This window comes from Electrona antarctica, assembly GCF_951216825.1.
Source record: "Electrona antarctica genome assembly, contig: scaffold_278, whole genome shotgun sequence".
Lineage (NCBI taxonomy): Eukaryota > Metazoa > Chordata > Actinopteri > Myctophiformes > Myctophidae > Electrona > Electrona antarctica.
In genome coordinates this window covers 68867-95337 of record NW_027637941.1, presented here as the reverse complement: position 1 = coordinate 95337, position 26471 = coordinate 68867, and the positions used below count along the sequence as shown (strand labels likewise).

The following is a 26471-nucleotide window of genomic DNA, read 5'->3' as shown; positions in this document are numbered from 1 at the left end:
AGATAGGACAAGAACTTAAGCACACAGGGGTGGAAATACATGTGATCACCACAACAATATATAATAAAATACACACACAATAATGCATAAAACATACATTTGAAATGTACTATTTCATACATACCTTGTTCACATAATGAAACTGCTCCATCATCATTTACTGATACGTAGCAAGTTGGTGGTATTGGTTTATAAAATCCTTGGAGCAGAGAGTCTCTATTGTGTAAAGGAAAATGTTTATGAATTTGCACATCACACTCACTGCAAAATAGTTCTTTGGGGAGACAATCCCGGCATCTAATTGCCGTTTGTTTCTTTTTGCAGTGGGAACATTTGCTATATGCATTTGAGATTTTGTCTGCTGCAAGCAGCAGTTCTAAAAGTTGTGGCCTTGCAATCTCCCATCTCTCATCTGACAGTGTCTGTCGCATCTCCCAGGTCCTAGAAACCGCTGGTGTTGCTTCTGAACCCTGGAATGGATCTTCCATCAAGCTTTCATTTAGCAACTGGAGCTGTAAGTCTAAAGCAGAGAGGGAAAATATTAATGAGTATTAAGTGGATGTATAAGATGAAATGTCCGGCACAATATTAAAGTACTTAAGTAAATCTAAAAAAGAAAGACAAAGCAATGACATTAAAGTGAGTCAAATATATCAACAACTAAACCCGTCACCAGTATTATAATTGTATTCATTTTCATTTAACACCCGCACACAAAGACATGTTCACTATACCAATTATCTGCTGTGCTTCTTGCACTTCAAACGGGATACCTGAAATGTGACGAATAGACAAAGAAAGAAAGAAAATGGAATGTCCACAACCAAATAACTTTTAGAAATTCATGCCCGTTTGTAATATGTAAATCATCTACAGCAGTGATTCCCAAACTTTTCTGGTCGAGACGCAGAAGAGAGCTTAGAGGTTTGCCCGGGACCCAAACTAGTGAAAATAGCAAGTGCACAATGCATCGACCCACAGGAAACAGTGATCTACAGCAGTGGTTCCCAAACTTTTTCATGTCTAGGAGACCCAAATTGACACCAATTATCCCACAAACCCCCATTTGAAAAGATATGCCAGGATTTTTACGGCTCTAGCAGAGATTCTCAACCCGTTAAATTTCAAGGACCCCCAGTTTGACATGCATTAGTCTACGGACCCCATTTAATGGCATTTCTATCTCTGGGACCCCCAATTTATATTGGAAAATCAATGTTAATTTAACTCTGAGAGTGTACAAATGGAACCAAATGGACCCGTCATGGTCAGTTCGGTTCCATTTGTACACTCTCAGAGTTACAGACCCATAAGGGTCCATTTGGTTCCAAACTATCATTTAGCTGGGGACTCCCTGGGCGTCCCCGGACCCCACTTTGGGAACCACTGATCTACAGCATCCACATAACAAAACCAGGAATTCATGGTTTTGATATCTTTCTACACTAGCATCCCTCCCAGTGTCAGACCATGCAAATAATATTGTTTACCCTCTGTTGATGTGGTAGCACGGTCATCATCATGCTGCCTCGGGTTTAATTGAGAGGATGATCGGGAAACTGCCAGACAAATATCATACGATTACGGTCATCATAATTCATTAACATATCAACCTTTCAGTGGGCTGCAAGAACATCAACTGCCCCCTTCATGCCCGTTCATACTGGGACACTGACTGGACAAAGAATTGTTTTTGTTGTTGTTGTCGTCTCACTAAGAGGGTACCTCCTGCAGAAGATGATGGTCGCTCTGGAATCAATACTCCATAATGGTCCCTCTTCCGCCAGCGCACCGGTTTGTCAGAGTGTTTCTTCTTTTGCTCATTTGAATCTTTCTGCTGTTAAAGATCAATCAATCAATCCAAACATCATCATCATCATAGTGCCCATGTGATGATAAAATGTAATCAACTCACTTCAGTGTCATAGACCTCGGCTAGAATGGCATCAGCCACAATGGCACCTATAGAATGAAGAGCTTCTTCTGCATCGTCAGCACTGCTATCAGTATCAGACATAGTGACTGTAATGAAAGCAAACAGAAACAGACGCATGAAGTCAAACAAAACACCAGAGAGAAGCAGCAAGAGCCTATAATCATGGGTTCCAATTCCAAAGATGGTCCAATGGTCGGTGATGTTTTATTTAAAATCATGATATTTGCGTGTACTGCTACGGTTTAAATTGAGGAAGGAACGCACTGCAGTATTGTCTTCATTTTGTTTGAAAGTTGAAATCAACCTAGAAACCTTAGAAATGTTTCAATTATTTAAGAATTAAAAAAATAAATCCCCAAACTCATCTTTTTTTTTAGAAAGTAAAAGATGAGTTACTTTTTTCATTTGCTGCTTTCTTTCGTTTTCAGCAATTTTTTGACAGGGGGGCAGGGGCATTTGAACAAGTGACTAAATATGTATTTTCACATCTATATATAAATTACACCCTTTTTACAATATAATTGTGACTGCAGGTCCCATTTAATATGAAAACAGTCAGTCAGTTATTTAGTTAGTGAGTCACACCAGGCATGACCATATGGTCATCACGTGACATCACGTGACATCATGTGACATCATCAGACATCATCAGGGATGGAGTTCAATATTAAGCCAATATTAATATATGGGAATGCCCATACAGTATATGGAGATCACTGATGTCATCTATAGAGGGTATGCACGTGACATCATCATCATACCCGGAAGTTATGCTGGAACGCCTACTGAGTGGCAAAAAACTACTTTTATGGCCTTGACAGCCCATACATCCACACAGAAAAGTCCTTTCTGATTGCATTAAACAACGTTAAAGGACATTAAACTCATTCTGCCAAGTCACTTTGCTACTCGATTTCCCATTCACTTTATGCATGCGCATATCCTCTATACTGCCACCCTTAGATCTCCATATATGGAGCTGACCTGTTCTGACATTCCATATGTTGATCTGACCGCATCAAACCCTGTACACTCAAGACACGCTCCTTATAGACGCTCCTTATAGGCCCTATATGGCCAGTACAGAATTCATTCCATATGTTGATCTGACCCCCCATGCCAAAGTACCAGCGCTTGCCCAGCAGTCTACCGTCAACGAGGCGGATTGGAAGGGTGAGGTCGCTTCTTGCCCTTGCATCTTACTGGTGTACATTCCACAGTGACCTTGCCAAGCTCAACCCCAGCTGCTGTACACACATTACCCACTATCTTGACCATGTTGACCTCATATCTTCTCTGCAAATCTCAAGTTTAGACTTTATTTACAGCTATTTCGCTGTGCCATGCTCCCATGCACCCATTTCTTCCAATTGATTCCTTCAACAACCCCTCTCTGCTATACCTCACTTTAAGTTTGCAGCATTTCCAGATTCTATTAAATTCTATTCTATTCTGTGCACACAATAATCAACTCACTTCCACTATTATTTCCTCTGCTCTGTGTTGGCTGTACATTCTGTAAGTTCTAATACTGTATGTGTTCCTGGCCTGTACTGTCTCTGTTGTCGATGAATTGACTAACCCTGTAATTTACTGTCCCAATCTGCAAATTCAGGAATACAACATCATATTCCCTTGTAGTGCATAGTGTATACTGGTCATACAGACTTTGCATTCACTACAGCTGCCCTGTTGAATTAATTTAAAGTTGTATTGTATATGAAGTCACCCTCCACACCCTTCATGTGTGCTGTACCTTCCCTAACATAATCAAGCCCCCCGTATTATCTGTAGCTATTCTACTATACAGCTGTGAATGCATGTGAAGCCTGCCCTGACTGCCCTTCAGATATTACTAGATGGGTGCTACACCAGAAAGCTGTGTGACGTTCTAAACATCAACTATACTCAGTATACTATAAAAAGCATTTGTAAAGGGCTAGCAAGATTGTGTGAGAATATAGCAAAATAGGTTGGCCATAGACTACTGTACCAGCCAGTTTATGTGTGCTTTGGGAACTGAGGTTCTTGTGGGCATAATTGTGTGTCATGGTTATCAATTTTAAAGTATTTTATTGAATTTCCACAAATTACAAGGCATCACAGTACATATCAAGGCTTGGAATTACATACAAAAACAGGCTGCTTGTCATCATATAAATACATCAAAGTTACATACATGTCATCAAAACAAACCATTCAGAACAAACACTTAGTCGCCAGAGCGCGCGAGCAAATAGCTCCATGCTTTGGTGCCATGTGTGTCTATCCGCACGCACACTCTAACGTCATGGTTATCCACGTCTCTCTTTATGTATAGGCTGTCTCTTCATTCAACCAATCAGTGATCAGGCCTACATTCAGGGTCAGCTCCAGAGACGGAGACGCATACATGCATACTATAATACACATACATAGATGTGTAGCATCGTGGACATAGTCTATCTCACGCAGCCTCTTTTATTGAGAGATAGTGTAACCAAATGGAGTCACACAGTACTCCTAATATCACAGTTACTACGCCACTCCCAATTACAGGGTGGGAGACCCGAAAGGTAAGTGTTCAGTTGAGTGAACAATGGTAAATAATGATGGTCGGTTGCTCATGTACATAGAACTTTATTTAGAAAAGTACACAGTATTGGCATTTAATCAAAACACATTTCCAAATGTCACCAATATAGATTGCAAAAGGCTTAATTAGTCAGATCATAACTTGGGTAAATAGCTGTACTGAGATGTCTTATTTGATTAGTTCCATACACACAGGTAACACTGCAAATGAGCAAATCGAAGCCACTCAGAGCCAAAGGTAATAGGCATTAAACGCTTTAAACACAGCAAAGATCACTGCAAAACAATATCAAAAGGCTAAAAGCCATAAACACAGCAAAAGGGGCAGTAATCAAGCGCCAGTCTGCAGCATAACCATTAACCAAGTATATGTCTGTCTTTGATGCCTATTAAAGCAAGTTTGGTAAAGACGACAATGAAGGACTCGTTTAAAGCCACATGGGCTATTTCAGGTACAGTATAAAAGAATAAAAACGTAGCAGCATAGAATTTAAAACCAAAATAAAAGGTAAAAAAGAACAGCGGTTCAACAGTACACGATCCTGTAATAGAGCAAACATGGAATTAGCCTCACAATTTATCCTGGGTCTAAAGTGCTTGCCATAGTACTTAGAATACAATTTGGGCGTAGCCCTCATTAGCATTACACTAGTACTATAAAGTGCATTCAAGGTATTGTTTTAGTATGCAGGTTAGCACCTACCCTGTTAACAGGTGTCAGGGCATCCCAGGTTGTTTGAACAGTGTGTTTGCTCGTTCAGCACACCATGATCTGTGTAATATAAACACATTATGAGAACTCACATTTTACACATTATATAAAAAGACGCAATGCTGTCGCAATACAGACGCTAAGCCTACCTCTAGACTCATGTCACACACACTAGCAGCCTCTCGTTCCAGCTTGTGTGTGTATCACGCACACACACACACTCTAGCAGGGCTCTCGTTCACAGCGTCTACCAACGAGATAAGCATTGACATAAATAACTGGGGCACCATTTCTTAGATTCAACGGGTTGTTTGTGCTATCGCCGTACGAGGTAGCCTACCTTTGTTTCTAGCAGCCTGTATACCAACATGCACACAATGACGGCTGTCCGCTCTAAGTCAGAGCTCCACCAACGTCTAACAAGAGAAGAGATAAACGTAAGTAAGAGGTTGTTTACATAAGTCAACCTAGAAACTAGACAGCACTATATTAATTAAAACTATGGCTTACCTCAACGCTGTAAGTGAGCACAAACTTGACGCGACGCCAGACCGTTTGAACCGACGCCGGAAGTGGGCAACCTGGGCAATACACAGCTTCACCCTATGCCTGACTAGCTACGTAATATGCTGAGCTGAGGGGGTGGTGCTAACGAAACACAGGCAGTGTCAGTCACACTGATTACATTCGCCCCCCCCAAATTGAATCGGCGTCCCGACGATATGCCCCCTGAGAAGCGGGCCCCTATTCTCCCCCCTTGTGCTGGTGACATACTGTTTGACGATATGGCAGCCGGTGAGGGTTGGGGTGGCAACCAGCATTACTTCGACTGCTACGGCGCAGACCAGGGGAAGGTGGCGATAGATGTTCTTCTGAGCCTTCAAAGGATCCCGGGCTACTTCCCTGGTCTTGTCCCGGATGCAGTGGGCTCCCTTGATCCTCAGGTTCTGGTGTTCGTATTCCTGGATCTCTTCTCACATCATCTTCCAGGACCAGAACGATTGATTCCTCCGAGTCACTTATGGCATGACCTGGAGGTGTACGGTCCCGAGTGACAGGCACTAGATCTACCGGTTGGACATCGGGTCCCTCCCTCTCTGGTGCACGCCGCAGCTCTGTTCGGTGTAGTCGCAAGGCAGGGCCTTCCTGGTGGACAGGGGCGACGGTATATACCATTCCCTGTTCATGGGGTCTGTTCACCACCCGATAAAGGCAGGAATGCCAACGGTCTTGGATCTTGGGACAGGTGCTGAGGCCAGCGTCTTTTTTGCTCTGGTGGTAGAGTACGGAGGAGGTCATGGAGCGTCCTATTGAACCGCTCGCACTGGCCATTTCCCTCAGGATGGTATGGGGTCGTCCTGGTTTTTTTTGATGCCGTAGGTGTCACACAGCTGCTTTATTATCTTGCTTTCAAAGTCTCGGCCTTGGTCGGAATGAATGCGGCTGGGGGGCCCGAACAGGTGGAACCAGTGTTTCACCAAGATGTCTGCCACCGTGCTCGCCCGCTGGTCTCTTGTTGGGATCGCTTGTGTGAACTTGGAAAAAACATCTGTAATCACTAGGACATTTTCTCGTCCATCACTGGCTGGTTCTAATAGAGTAAAATCCATAGCTAGTAGCTCATTAGGTCGAGATGCCTGGAGGCTTCCCCTGTATGCCCTTACTCTAGGGCCTTCTTTTGCTAGGATGCATCTCCCACAGTTACGGCACCAATTTTCAATGTCCTTTGACATACCTGGCCAGTACCCCCGATCCCGTGTCAATTGTAAGGTGCGGTCTACACCCTGGTGTCCATGGCCATCGTGCACACTCTGGAAAACCTTTTCCCTGAGACACTGGGGTAATAGTATTTGGAGAAGTTCTTTACCCCCACCTGGAGGGTAGATCTTTCTGTACAGCACCCCTTCCCTCTCCACCAGGCGTCTCCACTGGCGAAGCAGCTCTCTGCACTCTTGGCTCAGCTGTTCACGCTCTTCCCGGCCAGGGTTCCGCCCTTCGCGCCAGTATTTCTCCACAGGGCCAATAACTGGATCTTGTTTCTGTAGTGATGACAATTCCAGCAGTGACAAACTAGGCAAGGCAGCCATCTCACGAATGTGAGTTTCATGGGAGACAGGCGAGGCAGGCTGAGAGTGGTGTAAAGCCGCCGGAACTTCTACCCCAGGGGTGAACCGGTCCAGATACTGTCTCGATAAAGCATCAGCATTGCCATTACTACGACCTGGACGATATTCCAAGGTGTAATCAAAGGAAGCCAATTGGGAAGCCCATCGCTGCTCCAGTGCTCCCAGCTTAGCGGTTTGGAGGTGTCGGAGGGGGTTGTTGTCTGTGTAGATAGTTACTTTATTGCCCAAGAGGTATTCTCTAAATTTTTCTGTAACGGCCCATTTAAGGGCAAGGAACTCAAGCTTCATGGAGCTGTAATTATCCATGTTTCTCTCGGTTGGTTTAAGGCCTCGACTAGCAAAGGCTATCGGCCTGCGCTTCCCGTCATGGTCTTGAGAAAGAACTGCACCCAAACCACCATGGCTGGCGTCGGTCTCAAGAATGAAGGGCTTCTGAAAGTCGGCGTAAGCAAGGACTGGGGCTGTAGTCAAGCCTTCTCTTAGCGCCATGAATGCCTGTTCACAGTGTTCGTCCCAGAAGGTGGACAAGGGGGTTTTAGGCGTCTTACCCTTCTTGTTGGGTCCACTCAACCGCGCCACCAGGTGATGGAGAGGGGCTGCTAGCTTGGCAAAATTCTCCACAAACCTTCTATAATAGGAGGCAAAGCCCAGGAAGGATCTTAGTTCAGCCAAATGCGAAGGCCGCCTCCACTCACGCACTGCAGCTAACTTGTCTGGGTCTGTGGCTACCCCCTGTTCAGAGACAACATGGCCGAGATACTTGACTTTCTTTTGGAAGAAATGGCATTTGGATAGCTTTGCCTTCAGGCCTTGTTGATCGAGACGGGAAAAGACCACTTCTAGACGTTCCAAGTGTTGTTGTACAGTAGAGGAGTACACAATGATGTCATCAAGATATAGCAAGACTGATTGGAAACGCTGGTTGCCAAACATGCGCTCCATTAAGCGCTGAAAAGTCCCGGGTGCATTACATAAGCCAAAAGGTATTCGGTTAAACTCAAATAAGCCAAAGGGGGTACAGAATGCAGTTTTAGCCCGATCTGCTTCAGCCATCGGCACTTGGTTGTAGCCACTGGCTAGATCTAGTGTGGAGAACCACTTGGCTCCCGTTAAGGCATCAAGGGACTCTTCGATCCTTGGAAGTGGATATGCATCTTTCCGGGTCTTCGCGTTCAGCTGCCTGTAGTCAACGCACATGCGTAGGCCCCCTCCCTTCTTAGCCACCAGCACAATAGGGGATGAATACGGGCTGCAACTCTCTCTGATCACTTGACTTTCAAGTAACTGTTTAATGTGTGCCCTGACTGCCTCATACTGCGAGGGGGGAATGCGGCGATAAGGTTGACGCACGGGTGCGTCCTCTAAGAGTGGGATCTCATGTGTAATGAGGTTGGTACATCCTAAATCACCCTCACTTTTAGCAAATACATGCTTGTATTTAGTCAATAGGCGCTTAGCATCAATCTTATCTTCAGGCAAGAGGCCAGGAAAGTCAAGCTGTTCAAGGTCAATGGAAGCATTACTGTCCATCTCTACAGACTGTACTGAAACATACGCCGTACATTCTTGGGTGGATGCATCGATGGATAGGTCTATGCAAGGCGTATTACCCGCTACAATATCTCTACCCTCTACAACCTGCACAGTTCCTATCACTCTACGGGGCACTAGCCATACATCAGACTGACCTACATTAGTGACAGGGGCATAGAGGGTACCTTTCTCAGCATGGACTAGGGCAGGAGAGACAAGCAAGCCTTCGGGGAGACCAACATCCAATGGCCCAAGGGGTTCGAGCAAAAACGCCATAGGTGGAACCTGGGGACAAGTAACAGGGACCATTGACAGTGTTCCAGCTGTAACACATATGGGGCGTTTGCCTTGTACCCTGACTTTAAAGGCAGAAGATGAACTTACTATAGCCTCTATTTTCTCACAGTGGCGAAAGGCCAGCTTCCACGCCACCGCAGCAGACTGTACAGCAGAGCTCTGGAATAAGTTGGTGCCATGTTGTGCAAATAGTTCACGGTAACAGTCAATGATGATATTCATGCCAAGGATACCAGGGGTGGCTTTCTTTCGACTGGTTAGAACACCATCAGGTGGGTCTTTCACAATTAATATACCCATACTAGGCAGACAGGTGCCAAGCACTTTTACATCAAGCTCAATATAGCCCAAATACGGTATGTCCAACCCATTAGCTGCCTTGAGACCAAGCCACTTACAATCGCGCAGTTCATGTTTAGATAAGTGTGCAAAATGTTCATGAAAACAGCTTTCTGTAATAGTGGTAACCATGGAGCCAGTGTCCAACAGACAAGGAACCTCCACTCCGCCCATGGGCACCACCACTACCGAGCAAGGCCCAATTAACTTGCGGATTAACTCTTGGTGTTCAATATGTGAGTCGGAAAACCCCCCTCCCAGCGTTTGACTCTGCACACTGGAAGGTTCTAGTTTCCCGCCGGTGTAATCTGTGCAGCAGTAGTGCTAGCCTGTGAGGGCGTGGTGTCTTGGGTACAATAACGAGCGATGTGGCCTGGCTGCGCACACTTAAGACATATGGGTCGGCCATCAGGGGCACGCTGGTATCTATTAACCCTGGAGAACGATCTGTCTCTACCTGCACCCCCATTAGAATTTAGAGTCTGTGTGATCAAATCCAGTTGAGCTTGTTGCTTAACAAACATGTTTTTCAACTCTTCATATTCCGATTTACCTACTCCAACTGCTTCACTAGTTGCAGTGGCCTGAGCTTCACAAGTTTGTGGAATGGGGCGTACATACTTTTCTCTGGAAGGCTGACCCTCCTCGACCCATCGGATCGCCTCTTTGCGAATGTCAAGTAGAGACAGTTCTCCATTTTGCCTCACCAATGTCTTTAGTTGTCTGCGCAGCATATGGTCTCTCACATTTTCACAGAACTGGTCTCGCAGCAAAATCTGTGAATTGGACATAGCGTTACACAATTGCACTTTTTCCATTAAAGTCATAAGAGCGTGGGAGAAATCCTGCAATGATTCTCCCTCTTTCTGTTTTCTCTCAAAGAATTTTTGTTGCAAAGATACATAGGATTTTGAGCACCCATAGACCTCCTGTAGTATTGTAATAATCTGCTCAGAATCCTCCCTTACCCCTTGATCTCTAAATTTAATTTCAGTACGAGCAGTACCTTCCAAATGGTCGTACACAAACAATGCTTTGTCAATTGTGGACATGTGCCTTGCCCTCAAACAACCCTCCACCTCCTCCACCCACTCATCCACAGTTAAAGCCCCAGAAAGTGAAGACCCTGAGAATTTGGGGCATTTGCGCTCCCTAGGGAGGTAAACGGTCTGTTCTCTTCTCTGTGGGGGTGGGGGTGTAGGTGCATTGTTTACAGTGTCAGATGGTTGTTCTGACACAGAGAGTCTTTGATTTTCAGCTCGAAGCTGAGCCATCTCCTCCCGTAGTCTCCGGAGCTCCTCCTCCATAGCGACTGCAGTCCCAGGGAGAGCCACCAGGGGATTACTTCACGTGGGAGCAGCCTCAACTGCCAACCGCTGTTCTTTAAAACTCCAAAAATAAAAACCCAACTATGCTGCTACTAAACCAATACCATGTACCATTCAACAACCGACCAACATTTAAAGGTCCTGCCGGCTACGCCAATTGTAACCAAATGGAGTCACACAGTACTCCTAATATCACAGTTACTACGCCACTCCCAATTACAGGGTGGGAGACCCGAAAGGTAAGTGTTCAGTTGAGTGAACAATGGTAAATAATGATGGTCGGTTGCTCATGTACATAGAACTTTATTTAGAAAAGTACACAGTATTGGCATTTAATCAAAACACATTTCCAAATGTCACCAATATAGATTGCAAAAGGCTTAATTAGTCAGATCATAACTTGGGTAAATAGCTGTACTGAGATGTCTTATTTGATTAGTTCCATACACACAGGTAACACTGCAAATGAGCAAATCGAAGCCACTCAGAGCCAAAGGTAATAGGCATTAAACGCTTTAAACACAGCAAAGATCACTGCAAAACAATATCAAAAGGCTAAAAGCCATAAACACAGCAAAAGGGGCAGTAATCAAGCGCCAGTCTGCAGCATAACCATTAACCAAGTATATGTCTGTCTTTGATGCCTATTAAAGCAAGTTTGGTAAAGACGACAATGAAGGACTCGTTTAAAGCCACATGGGCTATTTCAGGTACAGTATAAAAGAATAAAAACGTAGCAGCATAGAATTTAAAACCAAAATAAAAGGTAAAAAAGAACAGCGGTTCAACAGTACACGATCCTGTAATAGAGCAAACATGGAATTAGCCTCACAATTTATCCTGGGTCTAAAGTGCTCTCGTTCCAGCTTGTGTGTGTATCACGCACACACACACACTCTAGCAGGGCTCTCGTTCACAGCGTCTACCAACGAGATAAGCATTGACATAAATAACTGGGGCACCATTTCTTAGATTCAACGGGTTGTTTGTGCTATCGCCGTACGAGGTAGCCTACCTTTGTTTCTAGCAGCCTGTATACCAACATGCACACAATGACGGCTGTCCGCTCTAAGTCAGAGCTCCACCAACGTCTAACAAGAGAAGAGATAAACGTAAGTAAGAGGTTGTTTACATAAGTCAACCTAGAAACTAGACAGCACTATATTAATTAAAACTACGGCTTACCTCGACGCTGTAAGTGAGCACAAACTTGACGCGACGCCAGACCGTTTGAACCGACGCCGGAAGTGGGCAACCTGGGCAATACACAGCTTCACCCTATGCCTGACTAGCTACGTAATATGCTGAGCTGAGGGGGTGGTGCTAACGAAACACAGGCAGTGTCAGTCACACTGATTACAATAGTATAAACTAAAGGCAGCAGTAGCATAATCAGCAGCACAGCAATGAGCATCACCACTGACTCCATATGGCTTCTGTCAAAGTGTGAGCCGGTGGAAATGTAGATGTTTGGTTTATTGTGATATTTGTGCTTTTGCTGTGTTATCCTTTTGCATGTTTGAAATGTTTTCTTTAAGTTGCTGTAGAGTGAGATTATTGTCGAGTGATTTTACTTTATTGTTTTGCTTATGTATTTGTGTTTTGAGTTGCATGATATTATATAACCTTGTTTCCACTGACTGCCACTAACCCACTGACTAATTAAAGCCCTGCAGCTTTAAGGACCTGCACCTGGGTTGGGTGTGGTCAACCAGGAGCCTCTATATAAGAGAAGACAGTGTTTGGAAACAGAGAGAAAACAGAGGAAGGAGAAGGCTGTGTTGGGAGAAGGAGGAATGGGGGCAGCTCCATGGGCTAGGGCCAGGACACCCCAGCTGGGGGCCAGCGGTAGCCATGTTCGTCGACCACAGATGGGTTGTAAGTGCCATGAGAGCCATGCCTTCGACACTGTAAGCGCCACGACCGCGGCCCCTGGCTGGTGTGTGCCCGGCTTGGCCTTGCCCATGGGGGGGCTGTCCGGAGAACATGAGAGAGACCCACAGAATGCAGCAGGGGACGGAAAGAGTGACGGATCGAGGGGACCGAGAGAGACGACCCAGACGGACGAGGCTGGAGAGAGGGAGCGAGTGCTGCTTACGTGTCAGCGTAGGTGGCCGGTTCTGATGCCGGCCGCCGCTGTAAGTAACCTTCTGATGCAGTACTCGCTCACATACCTGTCTACCAGAGCCGTTTGCTTAATAGGAGATGTTGGAACCGTTGTACTGGCCTACCTGTGTATGTGATTGCAGGAGCTGTTTGTGAAGAGGACCAGGATATTCCAGGCTACTCTTCCAGAGAACCTCCCCTGCACCAATCCCTACCTCTGAGCTAATGTTGCACATGTTGAAGGACTAGATTGTTTTAAGAGTTTTTAGCATTTGTCTTGTCTTTAATTGGTGTTTTAGGTACCCATGTAATTAGGCCTAATTTTATAATAAATATTGTAATTTTCTATCTTCCTTATAGCTGGTTTCCGTTTCAGTCCTTCCCTGTGTTTTTAGCTATTTTTATGCTCTTTTACCTGGTTTTAAACTCGAACCTGTGTTGCCTTGTTTTTTATATTTTGTATTATTTAATAGAGGACCAGACCTCTCAAAGGTGGCGTAGTTCGGCTACAACGTTTTTATAGAGTATCACAGTGAATATGCACCCGCACTTTAAAACAGTGCACTTTATTAATAGTTTCTTGTGACTTAATCGGCCACACGTCACAAATTGACGTAGCGCGGCAGGACCAGGTATTTAAGAGCATTTGAAACGGGAAGGACTGAACTTTGTTAGATATTCATTTGTTTTTTGTTTGGGTTTTCTTGATGATGATGCCTGTGTATCCGGGTGCCCATTGGCTGCCTACATTTTAAAGGACCAGATGGTGATGTAAAATATTCAGAATGGAAAGAGCAAATGCAAGGGTTGCTGGGGTCCGAACTGGCCATTTTGTTTAGTACCCTTGTGTGGTGGGTGCTAGCAGGTGAGCTACAGTAGGTGGGGAAGAATGGAGTCCAGGTTGCAGGGACTGCTAACCATTCAGTGTGGGGGGATGTGAGCCGGTGGAAATGTAGATGTTTGGTTTATTGTGATATTTGTGCTTTTGCTGTGTTATCCTTTTGCATGTTTGAAATGTTTTCTTTAAGTTGCTGTAGAGTGAGATTATTGTCGAGTGATTTTACTTTATTGTTTTGCTTATGTATTTGTGTTTTGAGTTGCATGATATTATATAACCTTGTTTCCACTGACTGCCACTAACCCACTGACTAATTAAAGCCCTGCAGCTTTAAGGACCTGCACCTGGGTTGGGTGTGGTCAACCAGGAGCCTCTATATAAGAGAAGACAGTGTTTGGAAACAGAGAGAAAACAGAGGAAGGAGAAGGCTGTGTTGGGAGAAGGAGGAATGGGGGCAGCTCCATGGGCTAGGGCCAGGACACCCCAGCTGGGGGCCAGCGGTAGCCATGTTCGTCGACCACAGATGGGTTGTAAGTGCCATGAGAGCCATGCCTTCGACACTGTAAGCGCCACGACCGCGGCCCCTGGCTGGTGTGTGCCCGGCTTGGCCTTGCCCATGGGGGGGCTGTCCGGAGAACATGAGAGAGACCCACAGAATGCAGCAGGGGACGGAAAGAGTGACGGATCGAGGGGACCGAGAGAGACGACCCAGACGGACGAGGCTGGAGAGAGGGAGCGAGTGCTGCTTACGTGTCAGCGTAGGTGGCCGGTTCTGATGCCGGCCGCCGCTGTAAGTAACCTTCTGATGCAGTACTCGCTCACATACCTGTCTACCAGAGCCGTTTGCTTAATAGGAGATGTTGGAACCGTTGTACTGGCCTACCTGTGTATGTGATTGCAGGAGCTGTTTGTGAAGAGGACCAGGATATTCCAGGCTACTCTTCCAGAGAACCTCCCCTGCACCAATCCCTACCTCTGAGCTAATGTTGCACATGTTGAAGGACTAGATTGTTTTAAGAGTTTTTAGCATTTGTCTTGTCTTTAATTGGTGTTTTAGGTACCCATGTAATTAGGCCTAATTTTATAATAAATATTGTAATTTTCTATCTTCCTTATAGCTGGTTTCCGTTTCAGTCCTTCCCTGTGTTTTTAGCTATTTTTATGCTCTTTTACCTGGTTTTAAACTCGAACCTGTGTTGCCTTGTTTTTTATATTTTGTATTATTTAATAGAGGACCAGACCTCTCAAAGGTGGCGTAGTTCGGCTACAAAGTTTTTATAGAGTATCACAGTGAATATGCACCCGCACTTTAAAACAGTGCACTTTATTAATAGTTTCTTGTGACTTAATCGGCCACACGTCACAAAAGCACGCCTGTTGGGCTGAAGCTTATTTAGGTATGTTTGTTTCTTGGTGTTTGAGCCATCATGGGCTATATCATGGCTATTGTGAACTACAGGTAGACTTACTAGAGGACTAGACTGCAGCAACTTTAAATGGGCCTGGTCTACAAGGTGGCACCCATAAGATCTGCCTGCTATGCCGACAGTAAGGCTAGGCTTGTACGTGAGGTCAACCTTGCACTGTTGCACATCATCATGCCACATATACGTTCCTATGTCGCACATCTTCATATCTTACTGTCTCGTTTCTATTATCCAGCACTGTCTCCGTACCAACAGAGGTACTTCAACTGGATCATCACACAAACCACCCAGCCGGCACACACTACCAGCCTGTCAGAGCCAGACCGAGCGAGGGTCCATTTAGAGATCACAACACCTACTATAAAAGTAGTGCTCTTTTACAGCGGTTTTAAAGAAGAGAAGGGGTTAGCTCTATAAGGCCGTTGGTCACATAGCTGGAAAACAAATTGAACCCTTTGTCTGAGCAAAATCTGGGTTAAACGTGATTAGTGGAGCTGCCTCTGGTGTTGTGATTGTGGACATCTTTGACAAGTAGTTTGACAGGTCAACATGGGTAGCATATCTACTGTAACAGGAAGCCTCACATATCAAGACAGTACAATGCAGACAGAGAAACATCTTGCTATCCAGCAGAATGCAAGCTGCACTGTAACTTAAGTACACTGTATCTCAAGTTCAGTACACAGACTTAATTAGCTGTATATGGCATGAATCATAACATTGGGTTTGCATAGTATTCATTTGCTGCACATATGTGTCTGTCATGCAGTGGTTTTCAACCCTTTTCATATATGGTCCAGTACTTATGGAGGGCCACGAATGGGCCACCATTTGATGACATTTAGCCTCTCAGGCCCAAACCTTCAAAATGTTGTTGTCGTTGGATAAGATTTTGTCCACTATTCCATGCTGTATTGATGTTGGTACTTGATACCATAGGAAAGATAATAACAGGCAAAATAACAATTCCATTCAATCTCTAATTGTGTAATAGACTTGTAATAGACTTGCAAATTAAGTAATGCAAATGTTTATCAACAATTTAACTATTTAGAGAGTATAATGTAATGGACATGTAAAGGTCCACTTGGTTTCATTTTACACTCAAGGGTTAAAGATCGAACTAGGGTCCATTTGGTTAACAACTCTATCATTTAGCTGGGGACCACGTGGAACCCCCTCAAGGACCACTGGTGGCCCCTGGACCACTGACTGAGAATCACTGATTTAATGTTTCAATGTACAAAGGACACCAATGGAAATCATCTAGTGCTTTCTTGCATAAGTTGCATTTTAATCCTCTTAGCAGAGTAGACCTTGTATTGAACTGTGGTATACTCTCCTGTGCTTTTTGCATACTGCTAATAAAGTATTCAATCGATCAGATTAAATATAGCCATGTTAATTTACACACATATACTATTAATTAATTTTGTTCTGGATTATTATGTATTCTTTACGACACATATCACATTCACTCTGGGATAAGGCCAAATGGTGTATTGACTTTATTTTGAAAAAAACTTTACTTTGAAGGACATGTCATCCATCATAATCAAGGGTGCGTTCGGAAATGCGCACCCCACGCGCCTGTCCGCTTGTATTGGCAGCTGCCAGTAATTAGTAATTTGTGAAGCCTATTTGATCAAATCGACCCGCGGGAAACATTTCCATTTTCGAACTACCTCCACAGTCCAAGTCTGAACAGCACAGAAGCCTGCAGCCCTGCACTGACTGACTGAAGCCAAGTCTCCCAAGTCAAACTGAAGAGAAGAGTTTGGATACACGTGTAAAAGTGAGTATTAGTAGGCCCACGTCTAAATTACATTTGCGATGTGTTATTCTGAGTTTCTGCATGAGTGCATAGTCTACAACAGATGCAATTTTCGTCTGACGTGGAAAGAAGTAGGCTAGGCGAATGCAGTTTTTTGTTGGAATAGTTTGCAAAGATGTAGTTTGCCCTCCGTTTCCCCCCAAACCACATGCAGTGTTACTACTTTTACCTTTTCATTGCAAAATATGAAACGTATAATTTATGGAATAGGCTACAAAGGCTAACCCTAATAGCTAAAGATTCAAAGACAAAATGAAAACATCACAATAGAATCGACCTCGACACAGCCTAGTAGGCTATAGTGTCTAGGATAGGATACAAGCAAGCTGCTCCTAAAATGAAATGTTTTTAAGTATACTTGATTAGAACATGCTTAAGCATTAGACATTTGGACAAGGTTTACAATTGCTGCAAAACCCGTATAGGCCTGCCCAATACAGTCATATTGGGGCATAAACAAGAAGTCGAAGGATAAAATAAGTATAAATGTATAACATTATTTCACATGGAGGTGCCCAGATGTCCTGCCCACCCATCTTGTTTCCATCATGGGCTCTGCTCTCAATGTAAAAATAAAATTGGCTATGTTTTCTCTCTACTACACTGTAAAGTCCTTAGTGTGATTTTAACTTTCACAGTGTATACATGTAAACAATCAGAACCTAAGGATCTAGTTCAGGGGTCTTCAACGTTTTTCAGGCCAAGGACACCTTAACATATTAGTTCAGATGTTTGGACTTAAAGCTGTAGGAAATACTTGCCATTAATATAGTGGTTGCAAAGGTATTAATTGATTGCCTGAGTCCTGGTCTGGTTTTGGTAAATATGAATTAGTTCCGGTCATAAGGTGGGGGTCACTGGGACCACGCATTAAAAATGAATTCATCCACAAATCTAGCATAATTTGTATTGTTGACCTATTTCTACCATAGCTTATAGAGCAGCTTTTGTTCAACTTTGACCCCTTTGTAACATGGAGCAATGGTTTTGTGCTGCTGCTCTACTTCACAGTAGAGATACACATCAATAAAAGACAATAAAAATGAAGCTCACCAGTTTGATTCCCATGCTTCATATTGTCGATCCTCCACAGCTGGTTTTGATTAAAGAACTACTCTGTTTTTAATCTCATTCAAGATGACATCCAGACAGTGTATTACTTGTTTTAAACGTAATCATCACGCTAAAATATGTATATAGGTTAGAAATTTGTTTACAAACTAAATTCACGTGCAGGAAGTCAGACTTTGAGACCCCCATATCCTGGAGGGATGCACGCTCTGATTGGTTCAGAAACTTCATAGCCAGTGTTTCAAGCTGAAACTTCAAAATAAAATGTCCACCATTTCCGTTTCCCTACACCTTTAATGGGTGGCCCCCAGACCCCCTCAAAATGACCGGAACTACTTTACCAATACCCCCACCACGGGACTCTGGGAATCAATTAATATATTTCCAACCACTATTAATGGCAAGTATTTCCTAAAAATCCCCACTAACATTTGCACAAAATTGTGTTGCAAATTAAAGTTTTTCATAGATTTCTTTAATAGCTTCATAGACTTGCTTCATCCATCAGTTTTGGATGCAATCATGCTAATGTGTAATTCCATACATAACAAGTACAGCTTTTTTGTTCTGTACTTGGTCTGCTCGCGCATGATGCGTTGGCAATGCGTTGTGAGCTTGTAGAGCTGCTTCTTTCTTTTGGCAATTGGTACCACCATAATCCCATCACAAAGATTTGGCGGCCCCCCAGGCCCTGTAGGAGGACCCACTGTTGAAGACCCATATGGTTTATTTGGTTCCATTTGTACACTGTCTGATTTATAGTAAGGGTCTATTCGTAGCCTCTTGTTCCCTCCCTGGACACAACGTTTATAAATTGTGGATTAGTACACTTTCATAGCAATATCTGCAGTGTTGTAACTTGTTAATTTACTTCAGGAGATTGTAAATCAACCCGTCCCTCATGGGTCCATTGCACACATCAGTCAGTTAAATCAGTCTCTCTCTCTCTCTCTCTCTCTCTCTCTCTCTCTCTCTCTCTCTGCTACACTAGGATGGCTGGCCATGGGAAGACCACAAAAACATGCAAGCAATGCCTTGCTACCATCGGCATTGCCTGCAAAAAGTGCCCGAAATGTGCTGCCGAACAGCCGCATAAGCAGCGTCTCAAAGACGCCCGTGCTAAGCTACATGCTGAAAAGGAGGCCTATTGTGCACGCAAGAAAAGGCATGGGAATTGCCATAAGGTGGTTGATGACATCACGAAGAAAGTAAGTACTGTACTGTACAGAATCAATGGCAATTGATTCACTATTTTTTTTTTATTATTTTTTTAACTGTTTTATTTTATTAGGCTAAGTGTAGAGTGCATAGAATTAACAAAGCATTCCAATGTTCATACAACTAGGATAAATTAAGTGGGAACCATGACGTTCCTTGAGCTCTATTACGCCAGGGCTCCACCGGACGCGTTGCGTTGCGTCTGCGTCGCGTCAAAAAACGCACCGGTTCAATTTTAATGCACGCATCGCGTCTCCGTCAACGCGGGCAGTGGAGCCACCCTTCATTGATTAAAAAGGGAACATTCCCTGACGGTGACGGAGACGCGACGCTGACGCGCCCGGTGGAGCCCGGCCGTTACACTCAAAGGAACTCGTTATTTGGGACAGTTTTGCATTTCAGGGGGCTCGTTAATGGCAGAAAGTCATTATGTTCACATGCCAAGTTTGAAGTAAATTGATTGTCTTGATATATTCAGAGGACTGCGAGGCACACACACACACACACACACACACACACACACACACACACTCTTGTAGATGGATGGATGGCACTTGTTTCACATCTTCCATCCTACAGAATTATATGTGGGTGGAGTTTGGGTTTGAAGTCAGTCAGAATCAACTTTGTGACATCACATCATCATTTACAGGTGTAAAATTGTGGGTGAAACAGTCACACATGAATAGGATAAGAAGCTTAGCATGGGCATTACATTTTAATTTTTGCTGTGGTGTGGGTAGAAGCTTCAAGCTTGTTTGACTTCACAGTGTTGTATTGCAGGTGTCTCAAAAATGTAAAGGAAAACTAAGACTCACTGCATGAACATTTAAGGAAGACTCATTAGACATACTTAAAAAATAAAATGTATTTTTTGATGCTCATATAAAACTTGTTTAGACGTAAGGACAATGGACATCAAATCTCCAATTGCTAGACACTTTATGGAAGCTGGTCACTCCATAGCAGATCTATCATTTATGATTTATATTATGATAGAACAAGTTAAGAAATCCAGAAGATTTGGTGATAGACTCATTCAAACTGAATCTAGATGGATTTTTTATTTACAGTTTGTTAACCAGGGTGGCTGAATGAAGACCTCCGTCCAGTGCTACCTATAGTAACACTAACATGTTGAAATACTAATAATATAGTACTAATAATATAGTACTTCATTATTCCAAATGCAACGCTCTGTAAGTGTAACATTAGATTTATTTTTCTGTAATGATGTCCACGCCTCCTCCTGAACACCTGAGTTGAGCCCTAAAAGAGCACCCTGTCTGTGATCCACCTGTATAGCACTGACGAAGGTCCCTGTGCCAAAACGTTTTAACCTCACTTTTTGAGCACAAAGCACTTTTATGAGCATCAAAAAATAACTAATTGTTTTCTCAAGTCTGTCTAAGGAGTCTTCATGCAGCAAGTCCTTTTCAGTCAGTTTCCACAGTCGTACTAAAGGAAATAACTTTACCGATATGTATATGTTCATTGATTGTTATTGGTTTCTTTACAGCTGCTGAATCATCAGTTACACTTACTGTGCAGTCAATTATTTAAAACATCTACATCTTGATCTGATTAGACCTAATACTTTGAATAGTATGAAGTAACCAGCAAACACGGCTTGCAGTCAGGTGCATCAAGGTTCACTTAATTCCATTTAGTTTGGCACGGCCTCGGGCCAAACGCAAGCAACTTAGATCTGCTATATGCAGTAGTTGCAATACCCTTAAGTTCATTGACAGTCTATTCTTGAAAAAGAAGTCCCATTTTAAGAGTATAAAATCATCAACATTGCAGCTGTACAGATGGCTTGGGTGATCCTCTTTGTCTGTGTCGAGACTTTGTCTGATGTAGATCATGTTATGAGCAACTTGTGTTCAAGTTTGGAAGTGTTTGTTATAATTCACTCAACGTCCTGCGTACACCACCTCAGTTAAATGGCACAGGACATGGAGTCATTTAAAACGAGTGCTTCCTAACGGACTGCACAGTTTATTGACAGTAAGTCGCTCATAACATGAACAAAGTCTTGACAAAGGGTTACCCAAGCTGTCCTTACAGGTGTATTGATTATTTCTATCCCACATTTATACAATCCTACAGGACTTTTCTGTTTTCTGAACAAGCTGTCAATGGAGGGAGTGTCACAAATTAGATGCAGAAGATAACATTTGCATAAACTTTGCGGTTTATGCACAATGGCATCTTCTGGACTTGGTGGGACCAGAGTGGAACCGTTATAGGTGTAATGGGTAACGCACTATTTCTTTTAAAGTCAAGCTGTTATGTTGTTGTGTTCTCCCTAAATCAATTCACCATTTGTCAGCCTCCTGGTTGATCCCCGACTGACTAACCAGCAGGCTCTTTCTGCTTTGTTCAGCACTGTTTCCACCTTGTTTATGTTGAATTTGCTAAAACATCAATTTTGGAAAAAACTAGAAATGAACATGATATGCCCAGGCATCTGTGTTCCTTTTTACTTAAGTTTAAAATAAGAATTGAATACACAGAATATCAATACGAAGAAACTTAAAAACAAATACGGCAAACAATGGGTGTGAAGAGGGGCACAACCACGGGCGGGACTTGACAAAGGGTGAATTAAGTGGTCCTCACTCTGTGTGTAAGACAGCTGAATAACGGTATACTTTTCTTTTGGCAGTTGGATGAACTTTCTTACTTGGACTACACCTTTCCAGTCCTCCTCTTGGCGAGGGAGTTCAAGGGCAAGATTGTCTGCGACATTAAATACCCGCAGGAATTTCACCTCAGTGAGAAACTGGAGAAGACCTTAAAGACCACATATGAGACCTTAGTAAAATGTAAGTAATAGTCTTCTATATTATCAAAATGCCTATGTATAAATGTTTTACAAAGGTTTAAACATGGATATCAGTGTTACTATAGGGTCCTCAGAGTTACTATAGGGTGGGCAGTCAAATCATTGATGGGAACCATTAACTTTTTTACCACTAACATTCCTATTCTGGGGGAACATGCACTGAAAATAGCAGATCTACAAGCTCACAATGTGTCATGTTGCAACACATTGTGACCTTTAGTTTAGACCTTTATTACAGATGTACTGATTGGACTGAATTAAAAAAATACTTTTTAGTCCGCTCTGAACTCTTATTTTGAGTGTCGCTTTTTCCATTTAGTTGGTTTATGAGTGAAGATGTACTGAATGTCTTGATATTTTGTAATTTATTGGCTTTTTACGTAGCTGCAAGCAACTTATCTACGTTGTAAGAAGATGCATTGACTGCTCTAAAGTCTTGCCAGAGTCGGAAGATAACCCAATCTGTCCATACTGGTTGACAGAATGGGCTTATTGTTGTTTATAACAATCAATAGGACTTTTCTAATTCATGAATGGGCTGTCAATGTTTGGTGCAACCCAAACAAAACAAAAAAAAGCAGCAAAGCTATTAATACATATGGCTTGTCTCAGTGTATGTCAATAGCAGCAGCTCAGCCTCCAAGGATGTACGTCCCTGTCCCTCCACCTCCACGGATGTGATGGCCACCTCAGCTTCCAAGCAGTGCAGGAAGGTAATTAAGTGCATTTAAGTGAAAGAGCACTCGAAAATAAAATGTAAAATCATGCTGGTCTTCGTCAGGGCAATTCTGAGTGATGTTTGAAGTATTTATTTTTGAGTGCTCGGATCACTCATCTTTTTCATGTTATTATTCCCGTTGATTTTAGCAGCACCAATGTTTTTAACTCATCTTTATCTCCATTGAGCACCTAGTTAGTCCTTCAAAGTGCATTTAAGTACTGTAACAATTTTGAACATTCCCATTTTTCAAAACTTCTAATCCACTACATCTCAAAGGCAAATATTGTACATTTTACTCCAAATGTTTAACCTTATTAGCCTTTTTTATACTTTGGTTATTCAAACAATCATCTCTAAAAGTTCACAACGGGTTGCAAATATTGTGTAAATCTTGTGGTAAAGGACATTCTTCATGAGTACATAACGTGAAATTGCTACTTCCACTTCATTAAAACCACTGGGTATACTTCTCCTCCACTGTCTTCCAGGAGGTTCCTCTGTCAACCTCTGTGGTAGCCTCCCATCCTCCAGCAGAGAACTCTGCAGCAGAGAACTGGGAGGCCTATGTTTTGATAGGCTGAGCAAAGTACATATTGAATATAAAAGTGAGGGCAAAAGTGTATGATCAGAGCCCCCCTCAAAAATCCACCGTATAAGTTGTCGGAAGACGGTAGGAGACTTCCTACTCGGCCAACTGCAGTGGAGCGGTGGAGAGCTACCTTGTGACTCAACCCTCATTTGTACATGCCAATCAAGTTCAATCCGTCTGTCTTTCTCTCTTTTAAATCTGTTTTTCAGAGATCCCTGGTAAAGGGAAAAGGGGGAAGAAGAGGTCCGCCACTAAAAGACGTGCGGTGGAGATGGTAAATAAGTAGGACTATCTCTGTGAATTCATGATAGCCTTTTCTCTATTGTATTATAAGAGCATAGGAATACAATTATTCAAAAGTCCATACTTTGATTAAGTTACACTCAATGGAAGTCCAATCAATCATTATTGGCAGAAACACAGATGGACATTGCACTGCAGAAGTCAATTGTTAAGAGAAGGGACCTTGTTTGGCCCCATTTTATTCTTTGTTAAATTCAAATCTAAAAACTGGAAAAAGTTAAATGGGCCCTTTTGTGTAATGAGTACTTAGAATTATACTTTTACTTGAGTAAAATGAGTACTTCTTCCACCACTGCCTTATAGGAACTTCCACCCTCGACCTCCATGGGAGAACCTGGACCACAGGGAGCCACAGGAACAGGTGTGTAATGGAACTATACGTAATGGAACTTTACGTTTCAGCCTATATTACAAATTTGGGGATGTAAGTGAAGACTGTGTGTGCAACCCTTTTTTGGGGCACTTTTTGGATCTTTTCAAAAATGTAAATACAAAATAAATAATATATTGTGTTTAAGAACATGTTTGTTTATGTAAGTGAATTTGATTAATCACAGATTATTTTAACTAATAACCTTGCAGATGACGTGATTCTGGATCTCTCTGTAATTACGGATGCAGAGTCACAAGCCATGGCCGACAAAGAGAGAATTGTTGTCCGACTGTGCCGAAAGGGAAAACGATGGGATGCTCAAAACTAAGGTAAATAAAGTAGCCCAATCCTTTTTTTTTCTCCAATACATTTTGGTCTATTATTCTTTCATTTTTGAGGGGCGCTAGCCCCGCATATGCCCACTGCCCAGCTTTGTGTGTCTGTGTGTTTGTACCACCGAATGTGATGATTGATTGGCTGGGCACGGACAGTGATGTACGATAAGAGCGCCCCTCACTTCACACAAGTGCAATAATCTTTGAGGGGCGCTAGCCTCTCCTATATACAGCTTAATGTTTGTTTTTCAACAATGCTTGTTTAAGAAAACACCATAGACAACAAAGAGAAATGTTTGTTTTGAGGACTAAAACAAACATTAGCACCCGTTGCTTAAACAAATATTATGTTGTAAGATAAGAGCGCACCTCACTTCACACAGGTGTGATTTTTGTTTTGATTGATTACTAATAAGCTACATTTTTACATTTTGTGAGCCGTGCTCCTGTAAGGAACTAGCCTGGCCCAGCCAGCGTGCTTTCTAAGTTACAAGTGCTGGAGAAGTATTGGTTCACCGATCAGAGACCCCCTCCAACCCTCCCCTCCCTGGTAGAAAACAGCAGAGAAAACTGACAGAGAAACAGTGCCCGACACCGGGCACTGCACTCCCTGTGGGGGTGTGGAACGCGTGTGTCGAATTTGAAGTTGGTGGGGCGACTGGTTGTCGAGTTACGTGGATTACACACGTACGTACCGAGACTTGGTACATTTATAGATAAAATAGTAGATCTAATTGTCTGGCGTTTCATGATAGAAACTATTTTTAGTGTTCATTTTCTTCATCAACAGCAACTATACCTGGCCTCCATGGGAACCAAAGAATTTTAAGAAGCCATGACCCTCCAAAATAATATTTGAACTAGGGACCCCCCACCCTGACAACCACTTGGAATTGTAGCGGTTGAGACATGACTTGAATTGACAATACATGTAGTTTCACTTGGTTCCACAGATAAATATTGTGAAAATACATTAGCCGATCTACAAGGTCACAACGGTTAGCTGCATCACTCATGGGATGTTTGTATCATTGCTATCTAGAGGAAACCACCTAACTAAACTTTTTTATTTTTCATAAATCTGCTATTTAACACCGTTTACGTCTGTGTTTCTCTCTAGGTCGTCCTCAGCCCTCCATCATTGCTTCCAGTCATCCCACATCACATCGTTCCCACAGCACTACTTTCCTGGCTGGCAGCTCTTCGTGTATTGTGTCTCACTCTTCTGTGTCAACCCAAGGACGGGAACCCCTTTTGGTGTTTTAAGCATTATGTTCTACTTTAGCTATTGAAAAATAGCCGATCTACAAGCTCGTAGCACGGCACAGAGTGCTGCACTACGAGCTTGTAGATCTGCTATTTTTGAAAAATCGTGAGAATGTGTCTCAAATCTTTGAATGTATATTCTTTTCATTAACGTTTTTAACAAATCTTTGCCTTTGGGGGGTCCCTGGAACAACTTTTTCAGATGGGGGTTGGCGGCCAATTACATATCATTTTTGGGGTCCTTGACATGAAAATGTCCCTTCAGACAAACCCTGTTATCACATTTTACTATCTTGAAAAACAAAATAGTTCAACTAGCCAATCTACATCGACACGTTGTGATCTTGTAGATCGGCTATTTGAAATATTTTAAAATGTTTTTCAAAATAGTAAAAAATGGCTAATGAGTTTAGGGATAAAGGGTAAGAGACTTTGGGCTATATCTTGTGTCACCCCTTAACCCTTATCCCTAAACTTATTTGCAATTTTTTACTATTTTAAAAAACCTTTTAAAATAGTTCAAATAGCTGATCTACAAGCTCACAACGTGTAGATGTAGATCGGCTAGTTGAACTATTTTAAAATGATTTTCAATAGTTCAATTGTTTTAATTTGTATGGTTTTGTACAAATGTTTAATTTGTACGGTTTTGTACAAATGTTTAATTTGTATTGTTTTAATTTGTCCTGTGAAT

General features: G+C 42.8%; 2 long non-coding RNA genes across 2 annotated transcripts; one reads left to right on the top strand and one right to left on the bottom strand.

The window, feature by feature from the left end:
- Positions 1-4539: 4539 nt before the first annotated feature.
- On the bottom strand, positions 4540-5810 carry LOC306918534. The gene is made up of 5 exons (XR_013789348.1): positions 5733-5810; positions 5563-5638; positions 5372-5469; positions 5214-5282; positions 4540-5052 (listed from the first exon to the last, which is right to left on the bottom strand). It is a non-coding gene; the product is annotated as an uncharacterized lncRNA (long non-coding RNA).
- An 18295-nt stretch (positions 5811-24105) lies between these two features.
- Positions 24106-25744, top strand: LOC306918535. The gene is made up of 3 exons (XR_013789349.1): positions 24106-24164; positions 24386-24505; positions 25632-25744. It is a non-coding gene; the product is annotated as an uncharacterized lncRNA (long non-coding RNA).
- The last annotated feature ends 727 nt before the right edge of the window (positions 25745-26471 follow it).